We start from the raw sequence: 12,157 nt of genomic DNA on the forward strand, positions 1-12,157 counted from the left end.
TCGAATTCTTTAAAATAGGTCCTAATTAACTATCTAGCTTACTTAGGACGCCTATATCGATAAGGTTACTTATAAATTCCTTCTTAATTCCCTTAATAATAAGCTTCCTTCTATACCTATATTAGATAAAGAGCTTATACTTAATCTATACTTTTAAGCTAAGGAGTAAGAGAAATACCTATACTAATAAAAAGTAAGCCCCTTACTTTTTTTAGCTATTTCGATTAAACTAAATATCTCTTTTATAGTCTCTTAGCTAGCTAGGTATAACTAAAATCTAAGCCCTAGGTACTAAGAAGTAGTAGACCGAGCTATCCTTTATCTTTATTTAATAAGACTATATAGTCTATACCTAAGAGAGTAAGGAAGAAAGAAATTAGCTACTAAAATCTTCCTTTATTTAAGCGATTCGTCCTTTATAGATAATTCCTTAAATAGAAAGAGCTTATAAGGGTATATTATATCCCTTTTTAAAGGAACTATTACTTAGAAAGCTTTAAAGTAAGCTACTATTATAACTTTTAATATAGAGGTAGAGCTACTAGCTCTTTTAAAAGCGTTAAAAGAAGCGATTTTCCTTAGCTAGCTACTAATATCTCTATAACTATAAATTCCGACCCTATTAGCTATAAAATATAATAATATATAGACTATATAAATTCTTATAGAAAATAGTAAGCTATTAACCTAGCTATAGTATATTAATATTTACTAGTCTTAGTTACGCTAAGAGGTTTAAAGGGGACTTATTTCCGTCTATTAAGTTTTAATAGTATTAATAAAAGTAAACGCTCTTATAAAGCCCTTACTAAAGTAGAAGCTAGCTATCTTTTAATAGTAAATTAAGCTAGAAGATATCTATAAAAAGCTATCCTTAAAGGCCCGCCTTAAGAGTCTATAAGAAGAGCTAATAGCCTATATAAGAAGGTAATATCTATAGCTAAAAAAGAAGAAGAAGTTTTCCCTTTAAAGGGCCCCCTATTTTAATTAGGTTTCTCCCTTTTAAGAAGGCCCCCTTTCTTAAAGGACTTTCCCCTCTTTAGGCCCTTATTCCTTAAGTAGGTCTAAAAGAGCCTAGGGACCTAAAAGGGCCCTTACTTTCCTTAAGTAAAGGGATAAGTATAGAGCTAAGAACCTCCTTTATATACTTACTAGCCTAAAGCTATATTAGCTATACTCTTACTATAGGGGGAAGCTATAGCTAAGGAGGTATATCGCAAAGCATAGCTTAATTTTATAGTTCTTAGAGATATCCCTTAGTAAGAGGGACTAAGGAAGCTAAAAACACTTAGTATAAAAGAAGGAAAAAGGAGCTAAAAAAAGGTATAGAAAGGAGGGTAAGGGTATAAGGGGAAGTAAAAGTAGTAATAGCTTCTTATAAAGGTAGTAAGAAATAAAACGGAGATACTAGTAACGGCTAGAAAGGAAGGGGAAAACCGGTAAAAAGCTTAGTAGTTAAGAGGATATTAGTAGCTTCTTTAAGTAATATCTTCTTTATTAATTAAGATACTAAATAAGTATAAAAAGGGGCGTTAAAGAGAGAATAAAGGGAAAATAAAGGCAAAATAATAATTACTCCCCTATTATAATTACTACCCTTATAAGAATTAAATATCTCTACCCTACCTTTTTAACCCCTTACTTTTAATTTTACCTTTATATATTTTATATATACTTCTTATATCTCTCTTTACGAGAATAGTAGCTATAAGGGTAGTAGGTCGAGCTATCTAGGTTAAGTACTAGCTATAAAGGAAAAAGACTACTTATTATTATACTCTTATAGCTTCTTTATTTAGTTCTTAGCTAGCTTCTTAAAAGATAGTTAAGTAACTATTACTAATAGGCTTTATTAGTATAGATATATCTTATAGCTCTTAGCTAGAAAGAGCTTCTATTAAGAAGTATTAGTTAGCTTCCTTAAGGATCTCTTTTTACTTAGCTAGCTATAAAGAAGCTAGTAGGTTTCTAATAGAAAAGGCTCCTAGGTATACTATATAGGTCTTCTTAATATAGTTAGTTATATAGCCCCTTAAGGGAGCTATTAAGGTCTCGAGCTTTAAAAGCTACTACTTAAGGGTTTCTTCCTCTTAAAGAGAAATTAGCTATATAGTACTAATAGATTCCGGTATCGCTATATATATAGTAGTTAGTAGCTTTATCTTATTAAGGTATTCTTTATAGTAACTCTTATAGTTACCTAATATATTAAAAAAGGCTTTTTACTATATAGAGGTTAGCTTAAAAAGGAGGGAAGCTCCCTTTATAAATTCTATTACCCTAAGATAAAAAGGAGCTTAAGAAGGTCCTACTTATTAAAGAAAACTAAATTATAGATAGTTCTATTTATATAAGCTTATAGCTCCTTTACCTACTTATTATAATCTTAGGGCTTTATAAGAATCGTCCTATATACTATAGGGGTAGTAGAGTCGTTTTTTAATATTATTATAAAAGAGGGTAGAAAAGTTAGTTAAAAATTAGCTTTTTTAGTAAGAGAGGTAAAAGAAAGCTACGAGGGATATAAAGAAGGTGCTTTTTATAATAGCTAGAAAGTATAGGAGTTTTATTCCTCCTAGGCTTATAACTCTTATAAAGAGAGATATAAGAAGTATATATAAAATATACTAAGGTAAAATTAAAAGTAAGGGGTTAGATAGGTAGGGCAGAGATATTTAATTCTTATAAGGGTAGTAATTATAGTAAGGGAGGAATTATTATATTACCTTAATTCTCCCTCTTTTCTTTATTTAACGCTCCTCTTTATACTTTTTTAGTATCTTAATTAATAAAGAAGATCCTACTTAAAGAAGCTATTAATATTATTTTAACTACTTAGCTTTTTACTAGTTTTCCCTTCTTTTCTAGCTATTACTAGTATATCTATCTTATTTCTTACTACTTTTATAGGAAGCTATTACTACTTTTACTTTCTCTTATACCCTTACCCTTCTCTTTATACCTTCTTTTAGCTCTTTCTTTTAAACCGGTTTTTTAGCTTCCTAGGTCCCTTTTATTATAGGATATCTCTAAGAACTATAAAATTAAGCTATACTTTATAATAAAAATCGGTAGCCAGTTTATATTTAATATATATAATAACGTATAGTAGCTAGTTTATATAATATTTTTTAGTAAGTTTAATAGCTAGTTTATTTATTTACTTATTAAACCTAGACTTAATCTAAGTAAATAGTAAGGTTAATTACTAGCTTTATACTAAGGGACTAGTATATAATACCTTTCTTTATAAGTAGCTAATAAAAACTAAGGGGGTCCCTTAAGTAAGGGCCCCTAAGCCCTTCTTAGCTAGCTAGTATACTAGCTTATTACTAAAGATCCTTAGGTAGCTAAGGCATTAATATAGCTATACGTTATAAAAAGCTTTTAAGCTAGTTAAGAGCCTTTTAATATATATAGCTAGGTTTAAGAAGCCTATAACCTTCTTTATAGTAGCTTAGCTATCTATAAAGATATAGGCCTTTATATAAAGGTTAAGGGCGCTAGGCCTTAAGGGTCGAGGCCTCTTAGCTAGGTCCTTTAAAACCCTTAGTATTATAAATAGCTCTATATTAGCTACTTTAATTAAGGGTCCTAGGTTCTTATAATACGCTTTAATATACTTATTTTCTAGGCTTATTTTATAGAAAGAGTAATCTTTAGTCTTTATAAAGGACCCCTTAAGGCACCCTTTAAAGCTATTAGTATAAAAGGCTAGGGGCTATAGTCCGAAGTCTTATAAGCTAGCTAAGCTAGCTAAGAGGTATTAGTACTACTTCTTAGCTAAGAGCTTAAGGGCGTTTATTATTATAATAAAAGCCTTAGGCTCTAAGGCCTATAAAGGCTCTTAGCTAGCTTTCCTTCTTTTTAAAGTTATAATTAAGTCTTATAATAGCTACTAGGCCTTTAAGAAAGTAAAAGAGCTATATATAGGGCCTAATATAGCTTAAGGCCCTTAGGTTAAAGCTTATATCGGCGAGGTTATCTTATATAGCTAGGTTATAAGCTTACCTTATAAGGTAACTAAGTAAGAAGTATAAAGTTTAAAGGGTATAAGAGAGGTATAACCTTTTAAATTATACCTCTAGTAGTAGTAAGGCCGCTTTAGCTTTTAAGGCCTTAATAAAGGATCCTTTAAAGGCCCTTAAGACCTTTAAAATAGCTTAGTTTTAAAGCCTTTAAAAAGACTTTATAAGGCTCTTAAGGGTCTTAGGTCCCTTATACTAAAGCTAGGCCTTACAGTTTATTATAATAGTTATATAGGCCTAGTAGAGCTACCTAGACGCTTTAAATAATAGGCCCCTTTATATAAAGACTAAGCGGGATAGCTCTTTAAAGGTAGCTTATATAAAAGCTTCCTTCTTTTTAATATATTATTTTAATAAGAGCCTAGAATTTAAGAAGACCCCTAGCTACTATACTAAGGGCTTTACTTTAAAGAATAAGCCTCTTACTATTATACCCTTTAAAATAATCTACCTTTACTTACTAAAGTAGATAAGTTCTATCTTAAAGGGGTTAAATTATAAGTATTACTTTTTAGCTAAGTAGAAATCTTTATTTAGCTAATAGGGTCCGTATAAGCCCTGCCTCCCTATAGCTATACTTATATACCTAAATTAGCTACGCGCGTATAGTATATAGTAGTATAATTCCCTATATATTCTCTTTAATTATATAACGTATATATAGCTTAATTCGACTAAAAAACATATCTTCGCGATAATTGCGAGATATATATATAACACGGCCCGGCTATTAGTCCGGCCTAGGCTACGTAGCCGGGATCACCTCCTCTACCGACAAGGCTAGCGGAGCCTTTCTACCCCTCGCCTATCTCCCTTAAGATCCCCTTGCCCTAGTTATTCTACGTCCTCGCGATCTTTCTACTAACGCCCGGGCAGAGCCCTAACTATCCTTATCTATCTCTGCCTATATACGTATACGGCGTATACTTACGTTAAGCCGGCGAGTGCTCGCCTAACTTAACCGCGGTAGCCGCCTTTACGTGCCTCTTAGTTATAATACCGGCTACGAGGTAGGCTATAAGTCGGGCTCGAGGGCATTATTAACTTAGTCCTAGCTAGGCTATAGGTCTTAAGGTATAGGCAGGCGAGTGTTCTTAGCTACGCGAGGCCGGCTATAGAGGTTTTAAATAACGTTAGGATTTCGGATTTAAAGAAGTAGCTCGTCGAGGTCCTATAGGTAAGGATTAGTATAATTCGTATAGAAAATAGGGTAGGTCTCTACTAAAGGCTTCTTAAGCTACTACCGAGGGTAAATATTATACTTTATAAGTAGAACGTTAGCTTAAAGGCGTTAAAATATCGTATAGGTATAAGGAAGCCCGTACTACTATATAAATCGACTTATATAAGGAGGCAGCGGCCGTAGCTCCTACTCCTACCCCTACTCTTATCCTTACCCTAGCTCTAAGGGTATCGCGGCTAAGGTAAGTCGGTATTGCTTAGTAAGGAGGTTAACTACTTAGTAGGTAACTTTAACGTTTAGCCTACCTAGCTATTTTTAGCTAAGATAAAGAAGCTGCTACTATGCCTTTTAGCGAGCTGCCTCTTAAATATAGTAGCGTTCTTTATTTACGAGTATTTATTTAAGGGCGTTATAAAAGTAAAAGACATCGCCGGTACTAGTAAGTAAATATAACTTTACGTCTTTATAGGCAGTCTCGACCGGGCTATTAACCCTCTAGCCGAAGTTATAATAGCGGCTAATATAGCAATAAGTCTACTACTTACGCTATAGTATATATTCCTTAGAAATATATCTTATAATATAGCCTTAGTATTATCCGTACTTTTAATTAAGCGCTTACTAAGCTAATAAGAAGCTTGCCTTAGTTAGGGCGTAGATAACGGTCTTCTAAGTAGTAAATATACCCTCGCGGCTATAGTCTTTAGGCTATATAGGTTATATATATTATACGCTCGAGATCTTACTTTTACCTTCCTCTTTAGCTTCTTATTATATAGCGACTCGACTATAGAAGATATTAATAGGATCGTTCGTACTATTAGCGTTAGCGTTAGCGTTAGTATTATTAGTATTATTAGCGTTATTAACGCCGCCGGGCTCCTTTTAATATAACTTAATTTTCGCGTTAACGTTAGCGTTAATATAATAGACGTAAAGTTACTACTATAAGGAAGGGAAAACGTATAAGAGTACGTTTTTAAGGGCTTTTTCCTTATCTATAATAACTATAGTTAGCGCCGGGGCCCTAACCTTAATTCGAAGCTCGTTAAGGCGGTTATAAAGCTACTAAAACCCTTCCTCCTTCTCTATATTAATAAGGCCGAATACGAAGTTAGTAATAGACCGCTAATTAGTAACTCTAGTAGCCTAGAAGAGATATATCTTAAAGCGGTTCGTTTTATATATATTATTAAGTCCTAAGACTTCCGGAAACCGCTTCTATATCTACTTATACTAAGAGTAGGTCTAAAAGAGGGCCTTAACCTTCTGCTTATCGTTATCGCTAAATTTAACTATATACTTAAGGCCGCCGCGCTAGAGGCAGTTAATAAAGGTCTACGTCGTAGTCTTACCGCCGAGGGCTACGGTATAAATCTTCTAACAATCGTTATAGATATCCTATTACTAGAAGAAGGTCTCTTTATTAGTTATATCCCTAATAATTAAGGTTATCTTATAGGCTAGGAGGGCACGATGCTTAGAAAGGCTTCGCTCGAGCTCTTACTATAATAAGGTCCGCCGGCGATAGATACTATATACTAATAGGTTAATTAACTGCCCGTAGTTATAACGACCGTTAACGCGGAAAGTCTACTTCTAGTTAGAGCTTTCCTTCGCTAACGCCGTGATCTTAAAGGCATAGTCTATTTTCTAGGTCGAAGCCTTATAAAGACCGACGCTCTTAGAGGCCCGCTTACGCCTACGATTATAGATTAATATATAGCCTATAAATTAGGTTACCCCGTTAACCTCGCGCTTGCCCTAGCCCCCACGCCTAACGAGGGCGGCGCCGTTCTCGCGATAGAAGGCTTAGAGGAAGGCGTAGAGCTCGTCGAATAAGTCGAAGGCTAGCGAGGGCGGCAAGGGAGGGATTTAACGCTCGTCAGGTTCGTTAAATTCATTAAGCTCGCCGGCTGGCTCGTCGGCAGGCTCGTCGGCAGGCTCGTCGGGCGGCGGGTTAAGGAGGAATAGGATATCTATGATCGATAGAGTCACGAGGCGTTAATAAAGGCACGAGGCGTTAAGAGGGGGAAAAATCAATCTCTACGAATATTTCCTCGCTGCTATACGCCTATAGGCAAATAGCGTGTGGCCGCGTAGGCGCGGAAAATCTTAGTAGGGGCCGCATGGGCCACTTAGCCGAATAGAGATTTCTACTTAGCCGAATAGCAATACTCTAAATTATACCCCTTAGTCCTTAGCTTATTTAAATAAGCTAGTAGCTATAGCTTCTAGCTACTAAAGGTTCTTCCTTACTAAGGTCGACGTTATAGAGATACTAAAGTTATCTATATAGGATAGCTAGTGCCCTTTAGCCGTTAATATCCCCCTTACGTATAAGAGGAATAAAATAGAGCTAATAGGGGACCCTTAGGGTACCCCTATTACTAGGTCCGTTAGGGGCTAGATTTACCCCTCGAAGGCTAGCTAGATCTTCCTATCGGTAAAGAAGTAGTCTACCTAGCTTATAAGGGCCTTAGGGAGGTTTAAGTCTATTAATTCTACCTTATCTAGGTAGACAGAGCTAATAGCATTTGCTATTAAGGTTAGGGGTAATAAGGCTGGGGCGGACTAGGAGGGGGGTTAGGGTACAGTTGCTATGGCTGGGCATATTATAACTAATTTAGCTATCGACGAGATAGTCTAGCCTAGCTTCCCTACTAATCTCCACACGAAGCTAAAGGTCGCTCTATCCATTGCATCTATGTTGGTGGCCTAAAGTATACATGCGGCGCCGATGGCAACACCAGCGGTGGCCATGCTGCCGTCGGCACACCAGATAGGGAGGGCATCGGTAGTATTAGATGCTGGTGAGGTTGCTGAGCCGGCTCTATCGGGGTTGCTCTTATCCCACACGGCTGACCTTGGGTTAGTGTTTGGTAGGGTGGCATACCGGCTAGTGGATGAGAATGCACAGGAGGCACACTTCCCATCTGCCTTGGCTGTCTATCTATCCTCGCTGATGCCTGCAGCTAGTTGGGGTCAAACCCGTAGGTGCCTAAAAGAAATTAGTCAGCGGTTTGTCTAGTCTTAGCCTGAACATGATGCTCCAATGCTGCCAGTCGAGCATCCCGTACTACCAGCTTTGTCTCGCGATATCGAGTAGCCAACACATCCTTGGCTTGCTAGACAGCCATCCATGCAGCGGCCAATCCCATTCCGACAACGAGTCGTCGCTCCTTGGCCTCTCGGCGCAAGGCAGGGTCTCTTAGGCCATCATAGAAACGGCTGACGACTGATTTTAGAATGCCCCTTTCCTAGCGCTGCATAGCAGCCACCGATGTGCCCATTGGAACATCGCGTCCACCTTCCTCTCGCAGCACATGCCGAGCCCGGTTGTAGTAGCTTGTTAGAGCTTCGTCCGGCCCTTGTTCCAGTTTCTCCTTATCCAAATCCATCAGACCAGGATCCATTCCACCAGCAGGGGCAAAATGCTCCGTCAGGGCGGTTTCTAGTGTTTCTAAATCGGCACCAGTGGCTTAGTTCAATGTTGCTCGTTGGATAATGCGATGAAGATAATCTGCATCGTCCACGAAGGCTGCCGCCTGGCCCTTCAGCCATATATTAACAGCCCTAATTAATGCATTTAGAGCGTCGGTATATAGTAAGCCCGGGTTGGAGGATTGAAATGCACATCGCAATCAGGTAAGCCAGCGATGGGCTGACTCCGTGCTATCGTACATCCCCACGTCTTGCGTAGTCGGGTAACGCAAGGATGGTTCCATGGTCTGTAGGTGGCTCGCGGCAAGCGGGGGTCTCTCCATAGCAATTCCCGGTTTTCTAAAAGTAGTCGATGTCAGCGCTAGTCGCTTATAACTCAAGGGATTTGGCTGGATGTATGGTGTCCAATGGTCTTGATCTTCCTCGTCCGTTAGAGGCTGGTGGGCCACCGATGTAGCAGCTTGAGAGGCTTGAGATAGTCCGTTCTTGGTGGGCGATAAGGTGGGTAAAGAAGAGGTAACAGGCCTCTTGTCAGGCATTCGTGAACCAGGGTTTGTCGTCGCAATCGGCGACTCGTCATCGATTTGTCAACAAGGCTGATGGCCCGGGCCACTCGTGCTCCACACGAGGCTAACGATATGTGTCCGGTGTATTCAGAAGCGGCAAGGTCCAAAATGGGAAGAGTCCCAGTCTTGTCACCAGAAAACACGTTGCAGCTTCGTCCCGCAAGCAAAGTTCGATTGATGTAGGAGCTTAAAAACTAGAGTAGAACTAATCGCACTTACACGTATCTCTAATCGCACTTACGCCCCATTTGTTAAGATACGTACCAGCGCCAGCCCGCCCCGCCTACTTGTACCGCGCGAGGCTGGCAAGTATCCGTACCCCTAAATGCCCGCACCCGCGCTTGCGCCCGCCCGCACATATCACAACGCACTTTTGGCCATATAACGCATGCCTCTCAAATCGCTCAAATAACGTATTTCCGAGCCTTAAGCTCGAAGTTGTAAAAAACTAAGCTGCTGGGGCCATTACCTTGACCAAATGGGGATGGGTGGTAACCCCACCTAAAGCCCGTTTCCTGGGCAAAATACCTTGGTGGGAAGTCATCTTAAGCTAAGCGTCTTAGTAAGTCGGCGTATCGGCCCTTAGCGGGGACTAAGCGGCCTTATAGGTATATAGTCTCTAGAATTATCTAGACTACCTACCCTATCTCCCTTTTATCTATTTTGCCCGCTAGCCGATCCTACTCTTAGCGGGATAGCGCGTTAAGCACTACCGCTAGCCTCTTTAGCTAGAACTTTAATATAAAGTTATAAGATATAAGCTCTATCGCTTATTAGCTTTATTTCTTATTTAACTTCTTCTTTATTATAAAGTACCTTAGGTTATTATAGTTAGTTAGTACTATAAAGGTAGGTATATTTTAAAGTTCTACTCTTTAAAAGTCTAAGTACTATATAATTATAAGTATCTCCTTATTATAAATTAAGTAGTTATACTCTACTAAGTTTAGTCTTTTTAAGAAGAATCTTACTAAGTATTATATAGTATTTAGCCCTACCTATATTAGCGCCCCCCTTATTATATATCCGGAATAGTCTACCTCTAAGTATATTTCTCTTTCTAAGTTATAGAGTTATAGTACTAAGGCGTTATAAAAGGCGTTCTAAATAAACTTAAACGCTACTTAGTACCTATCTATTTACTTAAAGATCGCGCCTTTCTTATAAAGGCTATTTAAGTATACTAATGCCTCTACGTAGAGTAATATAAAGGCCTAGTAGTAGTTCGCGAAGCTAAGGAAGCTCTAGACTCCTCTTATATTTTAGGGTGCCCGTTATATCTATATTACTTAGATCTTCTCTAGGTTATATCGAACCTTACCCCCTACCTATATAATAAAGCCTAGGTACTTAACCTTCTTTATTATAAAGTCGTACTTCCTTAAGTTTAATATTAAGCCTACCTTTTATAGCTTCTAAAGTACCCTCACTACCTTCTCTTAGTAGTCTTAAAGAGACCTTAATAAGTAAATTAAAACGTTATTTATATATACTATAACGAACTTATATAAGTATTCCCTTAATACCTTATTAATATATTATTAAAAGGTAGCTAGCGTCCTTATTAAGCTAAATAGGTATACCTACTACTTAAATAATCCGAACCTTATTTAAAAGGCTATCTTAAACTTATAGCCCTTTATTATCTAGATCTTATAGAATACCGCTACGACGTCTAGCTTTATAAACTACTTTACCTTTATAAGTATCTATAGTATCTTTATAATTAAGGGTAGCGCGTACCTATCCCTTTTTATAATTACGTTTAGGGCTTAGTAGTTATAGTAAAATTATAAGCGACTATCTAACTTCTAAGTAAAGAGTACTAGGGCCGCGGCTAAGGAGCTACTTAAGCGGATTAGGTTTACTTTTATTAGCTCGCTTAAGGTCTTTTTTAGTAATAAGAGTTCCTCCCTTAATATATTATAAAAGGGTCCTTATAGTAAGGGGGGCTTTACCTTATCTTTATCTAGTATTAGGTTAATCTTATAGTCTACCCTTAGCCTATATAGGGGTATCTTTAAAGCTTTCTTTAGTATAAAGAGGTCTAGGTATATATCTAGCGCCTACTTTAGGATATAGTCCGCTAGGTCTACTACTATCTTTAGCTAGAGTGCTCTCTTTATATCCTTTATTATAATCGCTTAGATATCGACTATCCTCTACCTTCTTTTATCGTCCCTTACTACCCTCTCCCTTTAAAATTCCGCTATAAATACTACCGCGCTAATAATCTTTACCCCTTAGATCTATTTTACCCTCCTTATTACTTCCGATCTTTATAGGCCTATTTAGATCTTAGCCTTACTATACTAAATCTAATCCCTTACTATATTATATATTACTTAGTTTTTCTTTATCTATAGCCTTCTTAGGAATATATTATAGCTTAGCTTAGGGACTATATATATAAAGGTCTACTTTATATAGCCGTTAATATTTATCTTAAATACTATAATTCCTTTTATTTATAGGGCTAAAGTATCTTTTAAGAATAGCCTTAGTTATTTTCTCTTTTTATTAGCGAGAGGTATCTATAGCTTCTTTACTACCCTCTTACTTACTATAGTATAGTAATTATAGCTAGTATCTATAAGCGCGTTAAGTCCCTTCTTATTAATACTTACCCTTAGCGTTACTAGGCCTAGTATAAAATAGTCCCTTATTAACCTCTAAGCTTTTTACTATTTCTCTTTTACCTTTAGCGCCTAACTTTATACTAAGGTTCCCCTTTTTCTAAGTTATTATTATCCTTAGCGTCCCTCTCTTTCTTTATTATACCTGCCCTCTAAGGTTCTTATCTCCTCTTCTTATAATAAAGCGCGATATATCCTTTAACTCTATAGTTAAAGTACGTTTAGTTCTCTAGCTAGCTTTACCTTTCCTTTTATCTATCTAAGGCATTAATACTAATTATTAAGGTATCCCTATCTTTA

This window comes from Hirsutella rhossiliensis, assembly GCF_020360975.1.
Source record: "Hirsutella rhossiliensis strain HR02 chromosome Unknown scaffold00017, whole genome shotgun sequence".
NCBI classification, from domain to species: domain Eukaryota; kingdom Fungi; phylum Ascomycota; class Sordariomycetes; order Hypocreales; family Ophiocordycipitaceae; genus Hirsutella; species Hirsutella rhossiliensis.